Source organism: Scyliorhinus canicula, chromosome 3, assembly GCF_902713615.1.
Source record: "Scyliorhinus canicula chromosome 3, sScyCan1.1, whole genome shotgun sequence".
Lineage (NCBI taxonomy): Eukaryota > Metazoa > Chordata > Chondrichthyes > Carcharhiniformes > Scyliorhinidae > Scyliorhinus > Scyliorhinus canicula.
The window spans coordinates 9,136,015-9,158,824 of NC_052148.1; the positions used below are offsets into that span (position 1 = coordinate 9,136,015).

The 22,810-nt window shown below is 46.6% G+C and overlaps 1 protein-coding gene across 1 annotated transcript in view; it reads left to right on the plus strand.

The window, feature by feature from the left end:
• LOC119963804 (zinc finger protein 638-like) overlaps nt 1-9,676 on the plus strand; it is a 182,007-nt gene extending 172,331 nt beyond the window's left edge. Inside the window, exons 21-23 of the mRNA XM_038793101.1 lie at nt 6,248-6,370; nt 7,047-7,168; nt 9,363-9,676. The gene's annotated coding sequence lies outside the window, so the exon portion shown is untranslated. The remainder of the gene's footprint in view (nt 1-6,247; nt 6,371-7,046; nt 7,169-9,362) is intronic.
• Nucleotides 9,677-22,810: the final 13,134 nt, after the last annotated feature.

Genomic DNA, 22,810 nt, shown 5'->3' on the forward strand with positions numbered 1-22,810 from the left:
GTAAGTGTACAAGGGAATGTCTATAAATGTTTTTTTATGTTGATCGTGAGAAGGTTTGCATAAGGATCCTCATAAAAGACTTTTAAGACTGAAAGATGAAGCACTTGGAAATTGAAAGCAAATTATTGACCTTATTAGGAACATCTGAAATAGGAGCAGAGGTAGGCCATTTGGCCACATGAGCCTGCTCTGCCATTCAGCAAGATCATGGCTGATATGTTTGTGTTGAGTTCCACATTCCCCAAACAGGGATCACAGTGGCAGGATTGGACAGAGTCATATGAAAGGGAAATCAAGCTCAACAAATCTACTGAAATTCTTGGAAGATATAACTAGTAGAGTTGATGAGGTAGAGCCAGTGAATGTGGTTTATTTGGACTTTTAGAAGGCTTTCAACAAAGTCCCACTTAAGAGAATAGTGTGATAAATTAAAGCGTAAGGGATTGGAGATAGAGAATTGAGATGGATGGAAAACTGGTTGAGAGACAGGAAACAAAGAGGAAGAAACCAGTCTTTTTCCAAATGGCAGGCAGTGACTAGTGGGGTACTGCCGGGATCAGTGCTGGGACCTCTGCTATTCACAGTACATATATCAGTGATTTAGATGAGGGAACTAACTGCAATATCTCCAAATTTGCAAATGAGACAAAGCTGGGTGGGAAGGTGAGCTGGTGTGGGATCTCATAGAAACCTATAAAATTCTAATGGGACTAGACAAGGTGGGTGCAGGAAGGATGTTCCCGTTGGTAGGGGTTTCCAGAACCAAGGGTCGTAGTCTGAGGATATGGAATAAACCATTAAGGACTGTGGGCGGCCTGGTGGCGCAGTGGTTAGCACTGCTGTCTTACAGCGCCGAGGACCCGGAAAAGGAAGGACTGTAGGAAAAAGGATAATCAGTCATGAATATCTAAGGAAATAAAGGAGTGCATAAAATTGAAAGAAAAGGCATACAAAGTGGCAAAGATTAGTGGGAAACTAAAGGATTGGGAAACTTTTAAAGGCCAACAGAAAGCCACGAAAAAAGCTGCAAAGAAAAGTAAGATAGATTATGAGAGTAAACTAGCTCGGAATATAAAAACACGTAGCAAAAGTTTCTACAAATATATAAAACGGGGAAAAAAATAGCTACGGTAAACATTGGTTCTTTAGAGAATGGGAAGGGGGTTTAATAATGGGAAATTAGGAAATGGCTCACGGTTTGAAAAGGCATTTTGTGTTGGTCTTCACAGTAGAAGACACAAATAACATGGCAATAATTGTTGGAAGGAGGGTATGGCAGGTGAGGACCTAGAAACGATCATTATCACTAAGGAGGTAGTGTTAGCAAGCGGTAGTGTTGGGCAAGCTATTGGGGCTAAAGGTAGACCAGTCTCCTGGCCCTGATGGAATGCATCCTCGAGTACTAAAAGAGTTGGGGGAAATAGCAAATGTGCGTGGTAATTTACCAAAATACGCTGGACACTGAGGCAATTCCGGCAGATTGGAAAACAGCAAATGTGACGCCACTGTTTAAAAAAGGAGGTAGACTAAAGGCGGGTAACTATAGGCCGGTTAGATTAACTTCTGTCGTGGGGAAAATGCTTGAATCTATCATTAAGGAAGAATTAGCAAGACATCTGGATAGAAATTGTCACATTGGGCAGACACAGCATGGGTTCAAGAAAAGCAGGTCATGTTTGACTAATTTAGTGGAATTCTTGGAGGACATTATGAGTGGAGTGGACAGTGGGAACTGGTGGATGTGGTGTGTCTGGATTTCCAGAAGGCATTCGACAAGGTGCAGCACAAAAGGCTGCTGCACAAGATAAAGGCGCATGGTGTTACGGGTAATGTATTGGCATGGATAGAGGATTGGTTAAGTGACAGAAAGCAAAGAGTGGGGATAAATGGGTGTTTTTCTGGTTGGTGATCAGTGGCTAATGGTGTGCCTCCGGGATCAGTGTTGGGTCTGCAATTGTTCACAATTTACATAGATGATCTGGAGTTGGGGGCCAAGTGTAATGTGTCAAAGTTTGCAAATGACACGAAGATAAGTGGTAGAGCCAAGTGTGCAGAGGGCACTGAAAGTCTGCAGAATGATATAGACAGTTTAAGTGAGTGGGCAAGATCTGGCAGATGAAGTACAACGTTGGTAAATGTGAGTTCATCCATTTTGGTAGGAATTACAGCAAATATGGTAAAAAAAAATTGCCACATGCTGCTGTGCAGAGGGACCTGGGTGTCGTGCATGAATCGCAAAAAGTTGGTTTGCAAGTACAGCAAGTAATTAAGGCAAATGGAATTTTGACCTTCAACACATAACATTTTATGAAGGAATAGATAGGATAGAAGCAGGAAGGTTGTTTCCACTGGCGGGTGAAACTACAACTAGGGGGCTTAGCCTCAAAATAAGGGGGAGCAGATTTCTGACTGAGTTGAGGAGGAACATCTTCACCCAAAGGGTTGTGAATCTGTGGAATTCCCTGCCTAGTGAAGCAGTTGAGGCGACCTCGTTGAATGTTTTTAAGGCAAAGGCAGATAGATTTTTGAACAGTAAAGGAATAAAAGGTTACGGTGAGTGGGCGGGTAAATGGAACTGAGTCCACAAAAAGATATGCCATGATCTCACTGAATGGTGGAGCAGGCTCGAGGGACCAGATGGCCTATTCCTGCTCCTAGTTCTTACGTTCGAACCAGTCCTCTGGTCACTGTCCGTGTGAAGTTTGCACAATCACCCTGTGTTTGTGTGGGTCTCACCCCCACAACCCAAAGATGTACAGGGTAGGTGGATTGGCAATGCTAAATTGCCCCTTAATTGGAAAATTTCTCCTCATCTCTGTCCTAAAAGGGTGACTCTTAATTTTAAAACAGTGCCCCTAGTTCTAGACTCACCCACAAGTAGAAACATCCTTTCCACATCCACCTTGTCAATACCATTCAGGATCTTGTATACTTCAAAAAGCTGAGTGACAGGGATACACTGAGTAGCAGTGGCCAAACACACTAAATAGCAGTATGTAACTAATCGTGTTCCACAAGGATCTGTGTTGGGCTCAGATATTCACCTTTTTTAAATGGTGAAAAGCTAGAAACAGTGAAAGCCTAGAGAGACTTGTGGGCCCTGTTATATATAGCATAAAAATGTTATGAAGAAATCAAATCATGTCAATGAAATACTGGCTGTTTCTATCTAAATTCCACGGGCTAGAAGTATGTCTTCAGCTATGCAAAGCCTTTCTTAGGCCACAGGATGTATGACTTTGGAAGAAGTGCCAGGATGGTACGCGGAGTTCAACAAGAAGGATTGTAACTCCTTGAATTATGGGTGATTTGATTGAAAATATTAAGGGGAACTGGAGGCGAAGATCCCAGCAGCATAGTCTAAAAATTAGCGTCCAACCTTTCAGGGGTGAAGTGAGGAAGTTTGTCAGCAAGCACAAATTGAGGCTGGATTAATTGATTTTGACTAAACCTCTTATCGAAGGAAAAGAGTCCCAACATTTCCAATCTATCTTTGCAACTGGAGTCCCTCATCCTTGGAACGGTTCTCATGAATCCTCTCTGCACTCTCTCCAATGCCTACCCATCATTTCTAAAGTTTAGTACCCGGAACTGGGCAGGGTGCTTTAGTTGAGGCTGAGCCAGCCAGTGTTTTGTAAATTTGAACATAAACTGCCATGCCTTTGTTTGCTCTGCCTCTATTAATAAAGCTAAGGACGCTGCATAGATTTCTTCTGGGTGCTCGGGTTTCTGCCCGCAGTCCAAAGATGTGCAGATTAGCTGGATTGGCCATGATCCATTGCCAATTAGTGTTGAAACATTAGGTGGGGTTACGGGGACAGGATGGTGGAGTGGACTTGGGTGTGGAGTGTTCTGTCAGAGGTTTGGTGCAGACTTGATGGGACGAATGGCCTTGTTCTGCACTGCAGGAATTCGATACCAACTTAAATGATTCTAGCAAACACACACCAGGTCCCTCTGCTCCTACAACCCGGATAGAATTGTACACTTCATTTTATATTGTTATTTTATATTGTTTGTCCATGTTTTTGCGACCAAAGTGAATCACTTCACATTTCTAAACACTTCTATGTACTAGAAATGAAATGAAAGATAAGCACTCTGCACCTGTCTTCACCGAGGAAGAAGGATGCTGCTCAAGTCATGATGAAAGAGAACGCAGTTGATGGGTTAAAAATCAATAAGAAGCAATGTTAGTCACATTGGCTGTACTTCGAAGTTAATAAATCACCAGGGCCTGATCAGATGCATAGTCATAGAACAGTCAGAATTTACAGTGCAGAAGGAGGCCATTCAGCCCATCAGGTCTGCACGGCCCTTCAAAAGAGCACCCTGCCTAAGCCCACACCCCCCACCCTATCCCAGTAACCCCACCCAACACAACCTTTTTGGACACTAAGGGCAATTTAGCATGGCCAATCCACCTAACCTGCACATTTTTGGACTGCGGGAGGAAACCGGAGCACCCGGAGGAAACCCACACAGACACGTGGAGAATGTGGAAATCACAGAGGCACTGACCATAGCTTTCAGACCTCCTCATATACAGACAGGGTAGTACCAGCTGACTGGAGAATTGCAAATATTACAACATTGTTCAAAAAAGTGTCTCTGTCACTCACTGACCCTGGGTCTCTGTACAGGTGTCTCTGTCACTCACTGACCCTGGGTCTCAGTACAGATGTGTCTGTCACTCACTGACCCTGGGTCTCTCAGTACAGGTGTGTCTGTCACTCACTGACCCTGGGTCTCTCAGTACAGGTGTGTCTGTCACTCACTGACCCTGGGTCTCTCAGTACAGGTGTGTCTGTCACTCACTGACCCTGGGTCTCTCAGTACAGGTGTGTCTGTCACACACTGACCCTGGGTCTCTCAGTACAGATGTGTCTGTCACTCACTGACCATGGGGGTCTCAGTACAGGTGTGTCTGTCACTCACTGACCCTGGGTCTCTCCGTACAGGTGTGACTGTCACTCACTGACCCTGGGTCTCTCAGTACAGGTGTCTCTGTCACTCACTGACCCTGGGTCTCTCAGTACAGATGTGTCTGTCACTCACTGACCATGGGTCTCTGTACAGGTGTGTCTGTCACTCACTGACCCTGGGGGTCTCAGTACAGGTGTGTCTGTCACTCACTGACCCTGGGTCTCTGTACAGGTGTCTCTGTCACTCACTGGCCCTGGGTCTCTCAGTACAGGTGTCTCTGTCACTCACTGACCCTGGGTCTCTCAGTACAGGTGTGTCTGTCACTCACTGACCCTGGGTCTCTCAGTACAGGTGTGTCTGTCACTCACTGACCCTGGATCTCTCAGTACAGGTGTGTCTGTCACTCACTGACCCTGGGTCTCTCAGTACAGGTGTGTCTGTCACTCACTGACCCTGGGTCTCTCAGTACAGATGTGACTGTCACTCACTGACCCTGGGTCTCTCAGTACAGGTGTGTCTGTCACTCACTGACCCTGGGTCTCTCAGTACAGGTGTGTCTGTCACTCACTGACCCTGGATCTCTCAGTACAGCTGTGACTGTCACTCACTGACCATGGGGGTCTCAGTACAGGTGTCTCTGTCACTCACTGACCCTGGGTCTCTCAGTACAGGTGTGTCTGTCACTCACTGACCCTGGGTCTCTCAGTACAGGTGTGTCTGTCACTCACTGACCCTGGATCTCTCAGTACAGCTGTGACTGTCACTCACTGACCATGGGGGTCTCAGTACAGGTGTCTCTGTCACTCACTGACCCTGGGTGTCTCAGTACAGGTGTCTCTGTCACTCACTGACCATGGGGGTCTCAGTACAGGTGTGTCTGTCACTCACTGACCATGGGGGTCTCAGTACAGGTGTGACTGTCACTCACTGACCCTGGGTCTCTCAGTACAGGTGCATCTGCCACTCACTGACCCTGGGGGTCTCAGTACAGGTGTGACTGTCACTCACTGACCCTGGGTCTCTCAGTACAGGTGTGACTGTCACTCACTGACCCTGGGGGTCTCAGTACAGGTGTGTCTGTCACTCACTGACCCTGGGGGTCTCAGTACAGGTGTGTCGCACTCAGTGATACTAGTTACCTTTCCCAGGTAAATGGTATAAGCTACGAGACAAGTGAACATGGTTAATCATGGATTTCTCTGAGGCACTTCAATGGTAAAACCTACTAATACAGCCTGAATATCACTTCATCATTCCTTGTTATTACTCAATATATTAAGCTTTTGACTTTTTTAACCAGGCTATTGCATTTTATTTTAAGCAGATGCCAAGCTAAGGAGAGAGCCTTCCTCCGAGATGGAACCAGATGCAAAGCGGATGAAGTTAGTCGGGCCAGCCCTTGCTGAGTTTAAAATGCCACCCTATAAGTCCAGCAACCCTCTCGGTGAGTTGAACACGACGCTGCTGAATGCTCTTACTGCTTGGATGTACAGTAATATGTTATCCACACTGCATTTGTTATCAAATGTGCACTGCTTCCTGGAGGAACATCAATGAGTGTTGTGATTGGGTCAAGGGTCTTTCTACCATGTCTTTTGCTTTCTCCCTCCTCTGTCACTTTGTTTCTGTGTGTCCTGCTGTCTCTTTCACTAGACACTGTTATTTCTGTTCTGAAGTTGGAACTTGGAACCACGGGCACTAACTCTTTAAAATTCCCAACTGAAGGGCTATGGGGATGGAGCGGGGAGTGGAAATGATTGAATTGCTGGCATGGAGTCTATGGACTTAATGGTCTCCTTCCAATCTGGAGGATGGTAAAGGAATTTCTCTCTCTGCTGTAAAAGAACAGGGACTGCTTCCAGTCAATGGATTGGTTTTGTTTGTAAAGGTGAGGCACTGTGGGGTTGGGGGGTGCACACTAAGGTTATGGGGGCCACAAATGCACTGGCAGTGATTGCTACGCACCGGTGCGCTGGTAATAGGATCCTGGGGATTTTGAGGGGTGGGTGTATGTGAGGCACTGTTTGAGTGGAGCTTGGATTCGATTAATTTAGATGCTGCATCTTGGGAGTCTTTCAGGAAAGTTCAAATCCCTGCTGACATTTGTTCTGACTCTGCAGGTGTTGAATTTATTGTTCCAAAGACCGGTTACTTCTGCCAGATTTGTTCTCTGTTCTATACAAATGAAGACACTGCCAAGGTGACTCACTGTGGCACTGTGTTACACTACAAGAATATGGAGGTAAGAGTTCCACCTTAGTCCTATTATTGTGTTCAGCACCCGCTCTTAAAAAAACAACAGCATCCTAAGATAGTGACATTAAAACCCATAACTGAGGCCAGAACTCTTTGCTGACCCACACAAGGGGTTGGATTACGAGGAGAGGTTGAGTAGACTGGGACTGTACTCGTTGGAATTTAGAAGGATGAGGGGGGATCTTATAGAAACATATAAAATTATGAAGGGAATAGATAGGATAGATGTGGGCAGGTTGTTTCCACTGGCGGGTGAAAGCAGAACTAGGGGGCATAGCCTCAAAATAAGGGGAAGTAGATTTAGGACTGAGTTTAGGAGGAACTTCTTCACCCAAAGGGTTGTGAATCTATGGAATTCCTTGCCCAGTGAAGCAGTTGAGGCTCCTTCATTAAATGTTTTTAAGGTAAAGTTAGATAGTTTTTTGAAGAAAAAAGGGATTAAGGGTTATGGTGTTCGGGCCGGAAAGTGGAGCTGAGTCCACAAAAGATCAGCCATGATCTCATTGAATGGCGGAGCAGGCTCGAGGGGCCAGATGGCCTACTCCTGCTCCCAGTTCTTATGTTCTTACACCATATGTTGTATCGGGGTGAGGTTGGCGTGGGATGTTCAGCTAGATTTAACTGCTGAAGTCAGCATTATTTGGACTCTGTGGGTGAGATGAGAAACAGACCTTTTCCTTGCTTAATGTGAGATAACGACAATTCTCCACTTGAGTGGCCCATGGCATTTGAGAGCTCTGAGTTGTAGGCCCACATTTTGAGGCCGTGTGGGGCACCACATTTTGAGGCCAGGATCCTTTTGCGGCCATATATTCTAATTGATCCACAGGTGAACTTTCATGGAATGTCCCTGTCACTGGCTTGGCCAGCATTTATTGCCTTCCCTAATTACCCTTTAGAAGGTGGTGGTGAGCTGTGTTCTTGAACCGTTGCAGTCCCCGAGGTGTAGGTACACCCACTGTGCTGTTGGGGAACTCCAGGATGTTGCCCCAGCGACAGTGAAGGAATGGCGATATTTTTCCAAGTCAGACTGGTGAGTGGCTTGGAGGGAAACTTGCTGGTAGTGGGGTTCCCAGCTATCTGCTGTCCATGTCCTTCTAGATGGTAGAGGTTGTGGGTTTGGAAGGTGCTGTCAAAGGAAACTTAGTGAGATGTTGCAGTGCATTTTGTAGATGGTACACACGGCTGTCACTGTTCATCGGTGGTGGAGGAATGATTGTGGATGGGCTGCTTTGTTCTGAATGGTGTTGAGCTTCTTGAGTGTTGTTGGAGCTGCACTCATCCAGGCAAGTGGGGAGTATTCCATTACACTCCTGACTTGTGCCTTACATATGGTGGACAAGCTTTGGGGAGTCAGGAGTGGATTTTTCATCGCAGAACTCTTCACCTCTGACCTGCTATTGCAGCCACAGTATTTATATGGCTAGTTCAGTTTCTGGTCATTGGATGAATTTAGATCATAGACTCCCTACAGTGCAGAAGGAGGCTATTTGGCCCATCGAACTTGCACCGACCCTCTGAAAGAGCACCCTACCTAGGCCCACTCCCTACCCTGTCCCCATAACCCCACCCAACCTGCACACCATTGGACACCAAGAGGGAAATTCTACGCAGTCACTGAAGGCTGGAATTGAACCCAGGTCCCAGGCGTTGAGGCAGCTGTGCTTGTCACTGCCATCGTGCCACCCGTAGAGGATTGAGCAGTGGTAATGCGAAAGAGAGATGGTTAGATTCTCTCTTGTTGGAGCTGGTCATTGCCTGGAACTTAAAGGACAATTAACATTTCAGCCCGAGCCTGAATATTGTCCAGGTCTTGCATATGGGTATGGACTGCTTCAGTATCTGCTGAACATTGTGCAGTCATCAGTGAATGCCTCCACTTCTGACCTTATGATGGTCACTGATGAAGCAGCTGAAGGTGATTCGGCCCAAGAGCCTACCCTGAGGAACTCCTGCAGTGATATCCTGGAGCTGAGATTATTGACCTCCAAACCACCACATTCATTTTCCTTGAGCCAAGTATGACTCCAACCAGCGGAGAATTGTCACTGATTCCCATTCCTGAGTGTGCTAGATCACCTTATGTAAGAAATGAACTGTCCCTGATTATATTCAACAGGTTCACTAACCACTCTGCTGGAAATATGCACTAAACCGGAGTTATTTGTACTAATTTACAGAAGTATGTCACACAGCGACAAGAGGAGCTTCGGAAGCAGCAGGAACGCGTGGCCAAGCAGGATAAGTGATGTGAGCCATGCTCACCCAGCACTATCTTTAGTGGAAGTCTATTTCGGGTCCAAGTGTTCCCTTTCTCTTATTTTACCAGTTAGCTAGGCGGTTACAACATTGTACAAATGATCTTTCCACGGCTGTAACGATTATGGAAACTGTTGTTTTTGGGTTAGTATTGTTGTCTTCTGTTTTGCATAAATTGTTGTAACAATTGGCTATTCCATTATAATTCAATTAAACATGATTATGTTCCAGAAAAGGTGTGTTTATTTGAAATTTCTTCCCGTGTGCTTGTGTGTGGTCCCAGTCTGTGGCCTCAGCTATGAAGAGAGGCTATTAGATGATCTTAAGGTCATAGAGCTTTGCAGCACAAAAAGAGACCCTTCGGCGACTGGTGTTCGAGGACACCCAGGTCTCGTTACACATTCCCACTCTCTCTATCTATAGCCATTCAGATAATAATCTGCCGCCTCGTTTTTGCTACCAAAGTGGATAACCTTGCATTTATCCACATTATACTGCCGTTCATTTCCCATTCACTCAACTTGTCCCAAGTCATACTGAAGGACCTCTGCATCTTCCTCCCAGCTCACCCTCCCACACAACTTGGTGTCATCTGCAATTTTGGGGATGTGACATTTTATTCCCTCGTCTAAATCATTAATATATATTGTGAATAACTGGGGTCCTAGCACCGATCCCTGTGGTACCCCATGGTCACTGCCTGCCAATTTGAAAAAGACCCATTGATTCCTACTTTTTGTTTCCCGTCTGCCAACCAATTTTCTGTCCGTCTCAATACATAACCCCTAATTCATGTGCTTTAATTTTACATGCTAATCATTTATGTGGAACTTTGTCAAAAGCCTTCGGAAAGTCCAAATACACCACATCCACTGGCTCCCCTTAATCTATTCTACTAGTTGCACCCTAGAAGAATTCCAGTAGATTTGTCAAGCATGATTTCCCTTCGTAAATCCATGCTGACTCTGTCCGATCCTGCCACTATTTTTTAATTGCTCTGCTATAAAATCTTTGATAATGGGTTCTAGAATTATCCCCACCACTGACGTCAGGCTTCCTGGTCTCCACCTCCCTTTTTAAATAGTGGCGTTAACCACCCTCCAATCTGCAGGGACTGTTCCGTAGTCTATAGAATCCTGGAAGATGAGCACCAATGCATCCACTATTTCTAGATCCACCTCTTTCAGTACCCTGGGATGTAGATTCTCAGGCCATGGGGATTTATCAGCCTTCAATCCCATCAATTTCCCCAACACCATTTCACTACTGATATAATAATATTGATCTCCTTCAGTTCCTCATTCTCACTAAACCCTGTGTTCCCCCAACATTTCTGGTATCTTATTTATGTCCTCATTTGTGAGTATGTATGTATTTAGTTGCTCAGCCATTTCTTTGTCCTCTATGATACATTCCCCTGTTTCTGACTGTGAGGGATCCACACTTGTCTTCACCAATCTTTTTCTCTTCATGTACCTGCAGAAACATTTATACTCCGTTTTTATGTTCCCTGCAAGCTTACTTTTGTACGCCATTTTCCCCTTTTAAAAAAAATTTTTTTTTTATTAGGGTCTTTGCAATTTTTATAATAATAACAGCGACATAAACATGGCACAATAATCATTTCCCCCCCCCCCCCCCCCCATCACAATCTTCACACCCGCAAAACCATAGAACAGCCTGTCATTCTCTCCTCCCCCCCCCCCCCCCCTTTTTTTTAATTCAGCTTCTGCCGACATTTTAATTTTCCCTGAGAAAGTCGACGAACGGCTGCCACCTCCGGGTGAACTCTACTCTCTTAAGGCGAACTTTATTTTCTCAAGACTAAGAAACCCAGCCATGTCACTAACCCAGGTCTCTACACTCGGTGACTTTGAATACCTCCATATTAATAAGATCCGTCTCCGAGCTACTGGGGAGGTAAGGGCCAAAATGTCAGCCTCTTTCAACCCCTGAACTCCCGACTCTTCCGACACTCCAAAGACCGCTACCTCCGGACACGGCACCACCTGTGTTTTGAGTACTGTGAACTATTTTCCCCTTCTTAATCAATCCCTTAGCCCTTCCTTGCTAAATTCTAAACAGCTCCCAATCCTCAGACCTGAGGTTTATTTGGCCAATTTGAATGCTACTTCCCTGGATCGAATACTATCCCTAATTTCCCTTGTAAGCCATGGATTGGCCTCCTTTCCCGTTTTACTTTTGTGCCAGGCAGGAATGAACAATTGTTGCAGTTCCTCCATGCGCTCTTTGAATATTTGCCATTGCCTATCCACTGTCATCACTTTAAGTAACGTTCCCCAATCAATCATATCCTACTCGCACCTCATTTCATCGTAGTTTTGATTAAGATTCAAGACACTAGTCTCAGAATCAACTACTTCATTCTCCATCTTCATGAAAAATTCTATCATATTGGGTGGCATGGTGGTGCTATCATTAGCACTGTTGCTTCACATTGCCAAGGACCCGTGTTTGATGCCAGCCTGACTCACTGCTCATGTGGAGTTTTCACATTCACCCCATGTCTGCGTGCGTCTTGCAGTGATATCATGGTTGTATTGAAATTCACCGACTGACCACTAGGAGTCTCACTAGTATATAAGTGAATGTTAGTCAGCTGACTTCAGACTGGCTGGAGGAAGCTGGAGCGAGGTTGCTTGTGAATGATTTTACTGTTATTAGTTTGTTAAGAAATCATTTCTAGCTTTAGCTACAAGTGTCCGTGTAATAAATCAGGCAATCCGACAAGAACATTACATGGTACCAGGGTTGGATGGTATTAAACACTGAAAATGCCTGACCGAGATCTGAAGATTTTGCAGACTGCAGAATTAACAGTATGGAGTCATTGAAGCCACCAAAGAGTCTCAGCTTTCATGGTAACGTTGACCGTGGCTGGCAAGTGTTTAAAAAAAACAATTTAACCTGTTTCTTACTACAGTAAATTTAGAAGATCAATCAGATTCACGCAAAGTAGCGATGCTCCTAATTGGCAGGGCCAGAAGCATAATGTGTTTAATACGTGGGATGAGATTCAGGGTGATTTAGCAGTTTGGATCAGAAATTGGCTAGCTGATAGAAGACAAAGGATGGTGGTTGATGGGAAATGTTCTGACTGGTGTCCAGTAACTAGTGGTGTACCACAAGGATCTGTTTTGGGGCCGCTGCTGTTTGTCATTTTTATAAATGACCTGGAGGAGGGCGTAGAAGGATGGTGAGTAAATGTGCAGACGACACTAAAGTCGGTGGAGTTGTGGACAGTGCAGAAGAATGTTACAAGTTACAGAGGGACATAGATAAGCTGCAGAGCTGGGCTGACAGGTGGCAAATGGAGTTTAATGCAGAAAAGTGTGAGGTGATTCATTTTGGAAGGAATAACAGGAAGAAGAGTACTGGGCTAATGGTAAGATTCTTGGTAGTGTGGACGAGCAGAGAGATCTCGGTGTCCATGTCCATAGATGCCTGATAGTTGCCACCCAGGTGGAGAGGGTTGTTAAGAAGGCGTACGGTGTGTTAGCTTTTATTGTAAGAAGTCTTACAACACCAGGTTAAAGTCCAACAGGTTTGTTTCAAACACGAGCTTTCGGAGCACGGCTCCTTCTTCAGGTGAATGGAAAGGCTTGTTCCAGAAATGTTTATATAGACACAGTCAGAGATGCCCCGGAATGCGAGCACCTGCAGGCAATCAAATCATCAAAGATGCAGAGAGAGAGGTAACTCCAGGTTAAAGAGGTGTGAATTGTCCCAAGCCAGTTCAGTCGGTAGGCCTCTGCAAGTCCAGGCTTGTTGGTGGGGGCCGAATGTAATGCGACATGAATCCCAGATCCCGGTTGAGTCCGCATTCATGCGTGCGGAACTTAGCTATAAGTTTTTGCTCAGCAATTTTGCGTTGTCGCGTCTCCTGAAGGCCTCCTTGTAGAATGCTGACCCGGAGATCAGAGGCTGAATGTCCTTGACTGCTGAAGTGTTCCCCAACTGGAAGGGAACAGTCCTGCCTGTTGATAGTCGCACGATGCCCGTTTATTCGTTGTCGTGCGACTATCAACAGGCAGGACTGTTCCCTTCCAGTTGGGGAACACTTCAGCAGTCAAGGACATTCAGCCTCTGATCTCCGGGTCAGCATTCTACAAGGAGGCCTTCAGGAGACGCGACAACGCAAAATTGCTGAGCAAAAACTTATAGCTAAGTTCCGCACGCATGAATGCGGACTCAACCGGGATCTGGGATTCATGTCGCATTACATTCGGCCCCCACCAACAAGCCTGGACTTGCAGAGGCCTACCGACTGAACTGGCTTGGGACAATTCACACCTCTTTAACCTGGAGTTACCTCTCTCTCTGCATCTTTGATGATTTGATTGCCTGCAGGTGCTCGCATTCCGGGGCATCTCTGACTGTGTCTATATAAACATTTCTGGAACAAGCCTTTCCATTCACCTGAAGAAGGAGCCGTGCTCCGAAAGCTCGTGTTTGAAACAAACCTGTTGGACTTTAACCTGGTGTTGTAAGACTTCTTACTGTGCTCACCCCAGTCCAACGCCGGCATCTCCACATCTTAGCTTTTATTGGTAGAGGAATTGAGTTTCGGAGCCATGAGGTCATGTTGCAGTTGTAAAAAACTCTGGTGCGGCCGCATTTGGAGTAGTGCGTGCAGTTCTGGTCGTCGCATTATAGGAAGGATGTGGAAGCTTTGGAACGGGTGCAGAGGAGATTTACCAGGATGTTGCCTGGTATGGAGGGAAGATATTATGTCGAAGGGCTGAAGGACTTGAGGCTGTTTTTGTTGGAGAGAAGAAGGTTAAGAGGTGACTTAATTGAGGCATACAAAATGATCAGGATTACATAGGGTGGACATTGAGAGCCTTTTTCCTCGGATGGTGATGTCCAGCACGAGGGGGCATAGCTTTAAATTGAGGGGAGATAGATATAGGACAGATGTCAGAGGTAGGTTCTTTACTCAGAGAGTAGTAAGCGCGTGGAATGCCCTACCTGCAACAGTAGTGGACTCGCCAACACTAAACACATTCAAATGGTCATTTGATAGGCATATGGACGATAAGGGAATAGTGTAGAGGGACTTTAGAGGGGTTTCACAGGACTGCGCAACATCGAGGGCCAAAGGGCCTGTACTGCGCTGTAATGTTCTACGTACGTTTAAATTTGCAAACGATGAAGATAGTAAAAATTTTAATGAAGTAATTCAAAGATTTGATGCCCATTGCACCCCCAGAAAGAATGACATTTGTGAACGCTATGTGTTTAGATCACGTTTACAGGAGAGTCCATAGATCATTTCATCACTGATTTAAAGTTAAAAGCTAAAAACTGTAATTTTACTGCATTGGAACCTTCCATGATTTGGTGTGGTGCGTCTCCTGTAACATTGATGAAGTCACAACGCTATGACTTCAATCTCATCTACATGCCAGGCAAATATTTGTTCTTAGCAGATGCATTATCGAGAGAGCCAATACAAATTATTAGTGGTGAGATTGCCGAGGATGTAGATCTGCATGTCAATCTAATTTCCACACTGCTACCTGTATCAGATGGAAAACTATGTGAGATCCCAGAAGAGACCAGGAAGGATCAAACTCTTCAAGTGGTGATGAGAAACATCAAGTCACACTGGCCCCAAGATCAATGTATGGTGTTCTACCAAACAAGATCTGAACTCAGTATCATTAATGGAGTGGTATGTTGCTTGAACGCTGTAGTCACACGTCAATCTCTTCACAAGGATGTACAAAAGAGGATACACGAAGGATATCTTGGGATTGAAAAATGTAAGTGGAAAGCTTGTGACTTTACTGGCCAGGTATAAACCAGGATATTGAAAGTTGTTGCGACACACAATTTGTTGCCAAACGCATTGTTGCAAGCAAATAAGAGAACTTATGCAAATATCTGATTTGCCTACGGCACCATGGTAGAAAGTAACTATTGATCTCTCACCTGCGAGGGAAAGATTGTTTAATGATCATAGCCTATTTTTCAAACTATACCGAAATGGCCTGACTCAAGCATAATGGTAAGTTGTGTATACTGCATACCAAGTCAATTTTTGCTAGACACGGAATTCCGCAAGTCGGCGTGAGTGACAACGGTCCTTGTTTTAGCTGTAAAGAATGGCAACACTTCGCAGTCACGTATGGTTTCAATCATGTCAGGTCGAGTCTTGTGCCGAGAACCCAATGGGAAAGCCAAAAAAGGCCAACATACTGTTAAGCAATTGTTGAAGAAAGCAATGGACAGCCAATCTGATCCATATCTCGCACTATTGAGTTAGAGCATCACCATTGTCACATGGTAGATCGTCAGCCGAGTTCTTATGAATAGATGGTTACGTAACACACTTCCACACTTGGTGAAGGAGGCGAATGCAGTGGTACTGCAGGAAATGCAAACATTAAAGTGAAACAAAAACAGTTCTATGATAAGAGTGTCTAGAACGTTACCACCTCTGAGTATAAAGAACAATAGAGCACTGGAACAAGTCCTTCGGCTCTCCAAACTTGTACCAGTCATGATACCACAGACCTTAAACCTGTGCCTCCTGGTGACGGACCCCTCCACCCTGGGAAAGAGTGCCTCATCCACTCAATCCATGCCCCTCAGAATCCTGTCGACCTCTATCAGGTCGCCCCTCAACCTCCATCGTTCACATAAAAGCGTTCCAATGAAAAAAACACCACTGGGCTAGTTGAGTGATTTGCTGAGGGGTGGGAGTGCTGTTGTGACGAGGGCCTGGACGGTTGTTCCTGTGCAGGAGGACTTCTCCAGCCTCACCCATTTCATATTTGGTCCCTTCACGAATCCCTTCACTCTCTTGGCTGTGGCTGCTCAGTGGTAACATTGCAGTTTCGGGAGGGCCAGCCAGGCCTTCCTGCCTTCTCCTTTGTAGGGAATTCTTGGATTTTTCCCTCCCCATGCAAACGCCATAATCATTTTTTTTATTGCTTGGGAATAGGCCTTGGGAATGTTGATTGGTATGGATCTAAACAGGAAGAGGAACCTGGGCAGCACTTTCATCTTGTTCGTCTGCATTCTGCCAGGGAGAGTGGGAGTGTGTCCCACCTCTGCGGGACCTTTTTGACTTCCTCCATCAGACTGGTCAGATTCCACTTGTGGATCCATATCCAGTCATGGGCTATTTGGATCCCAGGTGGAGGAATTTGTTTTGGGCTATGTTAAATGGTCGACCCTCCAGCTGTGCCCATCCTTTTTGCCCAGGCTGGGTTTGTAGCCCGAGAATGCTCCGAACTCTCCCTCGAGCTTTGTGCTTTCATAGACTCCCTACAGTGCAGAAGGAGGCCATTCGGCTCATCAAGTCTTTCATGCTGTTTTGTGGGTCCGAGATGTAGAGGAGCAGGTCATCCACATCGAGTGAGACTCTGTGCTCTCTGCCTCCTCCTCGGATTCCCCTCAAAATTCTCATATGGTGATCGCCAGCTGCTCGATTGCCAGGGTGAACGAGCGGGGACAGTGGGCATCCCTGTCTTGTGCAACTGGAAGTATTCAGAGTGGTGTTGGTCCAAATGCTCGCCTTGGGGGTGTTGTACAGAAGCTTCACCCATGAGATGAACTCTGTCCCTCACCCAAACTGCTGCAGTACCGCAATGAGATATTGTACTGAACTCTGTCACAGGCCTTTTCTGCATCCAGGGAGACGATCACTGTTGGTGTTCTCTCCCCAGGTGGGGTCAGTCTCAGATTCAGCAGCCGTCTGATGTTTGCAGTTAGCTGTCTATCCTTAACAAAGCCTGTCCGGTCCACTGCAACCGTGGTACACAGTTCTCCAGTCTCCTGGCCAGGACTTTTGCGAGTATTTTCACATCCACATTGAGCAGTGAAATGAGTATGTCTGATCCACATTCCATTGGTCTTGTCTTTTTTGGGTATCAGTGACATGTTAACGTTGGAGATAGGGTGACCCTGCCAGCAAGTCTGCAAACATCTCATGTAGGTGCATGGCCAGAGCTAGTGCACATTTAACCTCACTGTTAACCACCGGCCAATCTTTGTGTCATCCGCAAACTTACTGATCCTACTCCCCACATAGACATCTATGTTGTTTATATAAATGACTGATAGGGGACCCAGCACAGATCCTTGTAGTAGATCCATGTGGTATACCACTGGTCACTGGCTTCCAGTCACTAAAGCAGCCGTCCGTCATCACCCTCTTGTCTCCTGCAACTAAGCCAGGTATGAATCCACCTTATCAAATTACTTTGTATCCCATGTGCTTTGCCTTGCGTCTCCCATGTGGGACTTTGTCAAAGGCTTTCCTGAAAACCATATAAACTACATCAACTGCACTACCCTGATCTACGCACCTGGTCACATTCTCAGAAAAATCAATTTGGGTCAGAGCCTCTGCAATCTCCTCTCCTGCCTCCCACAGCAGCCTGGGACACAATTCATCTGGACCTGGAGATTTGTCCACTTTTAAACCTGCCAACACCTCCAATACCTTGTCCATCCTTATGACAACTCGCTCAAGAACCTCACAGTCTCTCCACCACCTCTCTTGGGTGAAGACAGATGTGAAATATTTGTTCAACACCCTACCAATGTCCACTGGCTCTACCTACGGATTGCCCCCTTAGTCAATAATCCTCTTCCCATTGATATAGGATATCAATGTGGATATCCTCTTCCCATTGATATAGTTCTAGGATATCTTGGGATTTTCCCTACTTTTGGCAGCCAGAGCTTTCTCACATCCCCTCTTTGCGCTCCTAATTTCTTTCTTAAGCCCCATCCTGCACTTTGTGTCCTCTGCTCCGCTGATTTGCTTCCCTTGTACATGCTAAAAGCCTCTTTTTTTCCCTTCTCATCATATCGTGAATGCTCTGGCCCAGAAAGCCAGGCAGTTCAAGTTCAATTCGGGATGGGCAATAAATGCTGGCCTTGCCGGTGAAATAATAAATATTATTTCCATGAAATAATAAATGAATTCTCACCCCCATATTGCCTTGGGACTGAAGAGGAATTTCATCCCAACCAGGTGATAATTTCTATGAATGCTGCCGATGTTTGAAGATCTCCTATTTTAAATACCCTGGGATTCTGGAGATTTAGACATCTTTCATTTCACTTTTTCCATTACCATTCTTTTTTTATATAAACATTTTGAGGTATTTATGGTTTCACAACAACAACAAAATAAACAATGTACATGAATTTGTAAACAGTGCAAAGCCATCTTCCTCCCTTACAGGTCCCACCTTTACCAACCCCCTACTCTAAACTAAGCTAAACCCCAACCCCCCCCCCCCCCCCCCCCCCCCTGCTGACGGTTAATTTTCCCCAAAGAAGTCGACGAACGGTTGCCACCTTCAGGCAAACCCTAACAGTGACCCTCTCAAGGCGAACTTGATTTTCTCCAGGCAGAGAAAGCTAGCCATGTCCGATAGCCAGGTCTCCATCGTCGGGGGCTTTGAGTCCCTCCAAGCTAATAGAATCCATCTCCGGGCTACCAGGGAAGCAAAGGCCAGAATGTCTGCCTCTTTCTCCTCCTGGATTCCTGGATCTTCCAACACACCGAAAATCTCCACCTCTGGACTCGGTGCCACCCTGGTTTTTAACACCGTGGAGATGACATCTGCAAACCCCTGCCAAAATCCCTTAAGCTTCAGACACGTGGACATGGTCCGTTGGCCCTTCTGAACACATTGCACACCTATCTGCTACCCAAAAGAACCTACTCATCCGAGCCACTGTCATGTGGACCCGGTGAACGACCTTGAATTGTATCAGGCTGAGCCTGGCACATATTGTGGACGCATTGACTCTACTCAATGCGTCCGTCCAGAGACCATCCTCGATCTCTCCTCCTAACTCCTCTTCCCACTTGCGCTTCAGCTCCTCGGTCTGCGTCTCCTCTGACCCCATGAGTTCCTTGTAAATGGCAGAAACCCTCCCTTCTCCCACCCACATTCTGGAAACTACCCTGTCCTGTATCCCCCTTGGTGGTAGGAGTGGGAAGGTTGAAACCTGCCTGCGTAGGAAGTCCCGTGCCTGCAGGTACCTAAATTCATTTCCCCTCGCCAATCCAAATTTCTCCTCCAGCTCCCTCAGGCTAGAAAAGCTCCCCTCATATAAGAATTAGGAGCAGGAGCAGGCCACATTGCCCCTCGAGCCGGCTCCGCCATTCAGTGAGATCATGGCTGATCTTTTGTGGACTCAGCTCCACTTTCCGGCCCAAACACCATAACCCTTAATCACTTTATTCTTCGAAAAACGATCTATCTTTATCTTAAAAACATTTAATGAAGGAGCCTCAACTGCTTCACTGGGCAAGGAATTCCATAGATTCACAACCCTTTGGGTGAAGAAGTTCCTCCTAAACTCAGTCCTAAATCTACTTCCCCTTATTTTGAGGCTATGCCCCCTAGTTCTGCTTTCACCCGCCAATGGAAACAACCTGCCCGCATCTATCCTATCTATTCCCTTCATAATTTTAAATGTTTCTATAAGATCCCCCCTCATCCTTCTAAATTCCAACGAGTACAGTCCCAGTCTACTCAACCTCTCCTCATAATCCAACCCCTTCAGCTCTGCGATTAACCGAGTGAATCTCCTCTGCACACCCTCCAGTGCCAGTACATCCTTTCTCAGGTAAGGAGACCAAAACTGAACACAACACTCCAGGTGTGGCCTCACTAACACCTTATACAATTGCAGCATAACCTCCCTCTTCTTAAACTCCATCCCCCCAGCAATGAAAGACAAAATTCCATTCGCCTTCCTAATCACCTGTAAACCAACTTTCTGTGACTCATGCACTAGCACACCCAGGTCTCTCTGCACAGCGGCATGTTTTAATATTTTATCATTTAAATAATAATCCCGTTTGCTGTTATTCCTACCAAAATGGATAACCTCACATTTGTCAACATTGTATTCCATCTGCCAGACCCTAGCCCATTCACTTAACCTATCCAAATCCCTCTGCAGACTTCCAGTATCCTCTGCACTTTTTGCTTTACCACTCATCTTAGTGTCGTCTGCAAACTTGGACACATTGCCCTTGGTCCCCAACTCCAAATCATCTATGTAAATTGTGAACAATTGTGGGCCTAACACGGATACCTGAGGGACACCACTAGCTACTGATTGCCAACCAGAGAAACACCCATTACCCCTCCATAAACATATCCCCAACCAGCTGGCAGGAATGGCAGAGGCGCTGTTACTAATGCCCCCAAACTGGTGCCCTTGCATGAAGCCGCCTCCACACGCTCCCATACCAACCCTCCACCCACATCCTGATCATGGCTACATTCACTGCCCAATAATAACTAAAGTTCGGCAGCACCAGCTTGCCCTCGCCCCGACTTTGCTCCAGCATCCTCTTTTTTACTCACAGGGCCTTACATGCCCATACAATGCCAGAGATCACCTTAGAGATGGAGAGACACTGAAACACAAACAGGAATCACGGGAGGACCGTCATTTTCACTGTCTTCACACTCCCAGCTAATGACAACAGAAGTGCGTCCCACCTCCGAAAATCATCCTTCATTTGGTCTACTAATCGGGCCAAAATGTAACTTGTGTAGCCGTTCCCATTCCCGCACCACCTGAATGCTTAGGTATCGAAAGCTTCCCCCTACCACCCTAAACGGCAGCTTCCCCAGTCGCCTCTCCTGTCCTTGCCTGGACCACAAACTTCCCCATATTTAGTTTATACCCTGAAAACCGGCCAAATTTCCCCAGAATCCTCAATTTCTTCCATCCCCTCTTGGGTCCGAAACATGCAGGAGCAGGTCGTCTGCGTAAAGCGAGGCTCTGTGTTTCGCCCCACCACCCCCTGCCGGACCAGCCCCTTGAGGCTCTCAGTGCAATTGCCAGCAGCTCTATAGCTAACATGAATAACAGTGGGAGAGGGGGCATCCCTGTCTCGTACCCATGTGCAGCCTGAAATAGTCCGATGTCCTATTCGTCTGTACGCTCGCAACAGGAGCCTGATACAACAACCTGACCCAGTCAATAAAGCCCCACCCAAATCCAAACCGTCCCAGCACCTCCCACAGGTAGTCCCATTCTACCCGATCAAAAGCCTTCTCTGCGTCCATTGCAACCACTACCTCCACATCCCTACCTTCCGGGGGCATCATAATCACATTTAACCATCTTCCTACGTTGGCTGCCAACTGCCTACCCTTAACAAATCCTGTCTGGTCCTCCCCAATCACGTCCGGAACAGTGTTGAATCCTGGAGGACAAGATTTTGGCCAGCAGTTTGGCGTCCACATTTAATAGGGATATCAGCCTGTACGATCCATAGCTCCGGGTTCTTGACCCGCTTCAGGATCAATGAGATAGTGGCCCGTGACAGCGTATAGGGAAGCGCTCCACGCTCCCTTGCCTCACTGAACATCCTCATCAACATCGGCCCCAATATCCCGGAGAACTTTTTATAAAACTCCACTGGGTTCCCGTCCGGCCCTGGGACTTCAGCCCCTCCGCTACCGATCGGGGTCCCCAGCCCTTCTATTAAACCCCCCCCCCATCCACCTTCGGGAATTTAGCCCCAAAAAAATGCCTCATCCCCTCGGACCCAGCTGGGGGTTCCGACCTACACAGCCTACTGTAAAACTCTTTGAATGCCTTATTAACCCCTGCTGAATCTCCAACCAGGTTCCCGTCCCCGGCCTTTACTTTCCATATCTCCCTGGCTACCTCCCTCTTTCTAAGCTGCTGCGCAAGCATTCTGCTGGCCTGCTCTCCATGCTCATAGATCGTCCCCCTCGCCTTCCTCAGCTGCTCTACCACCCTCCCTGTGCCATACTCCGCCTATAGCCTCTGTCGTTCCCTTAGAAGCCCTGCCTCTGGGGTCTCCGCATACCTCCTGTCGACCTGCAATATCTCCTTTATCAGTCGGTCCATCTCTGCCCTGTCTGCCTTCTCCCTGTGGGCCCGTATCGAGATCAGCTCCCCTCTAACCACCACCTTCAATGCCTCCCAGACCACCGCAGCCAAAACTTCACCTGTGTCGTTGACACCCAGGTAGTTCTGAATACATTTCCTCAGTTGCCCGCACACATCTTCATCAGCTAAAGTCCCACGTCCAGCCTCCAGTGCAGGCACTGGCTACGCTCATTGCTAACCTGTAGGTCAACCCAGTGTGGGGCATGATCTGAGATTGTGATCGCTGAATACTCTGTGTCCACTACCCCCGTCAGTAGAGCCCTGTTCAAAATTTTAAAAATCAATCCGGGGAGTACGTTTTATGCACGTGTGAGTAGAAGGAGAACTCCTTCACTCTCGACTACCTAAATCTGCATGGCCCACCTCCCCATCTGCTCCATAAACCTCTTTCGCTCCTTTGCCATTGCTGGCACCCTGCCCGTCC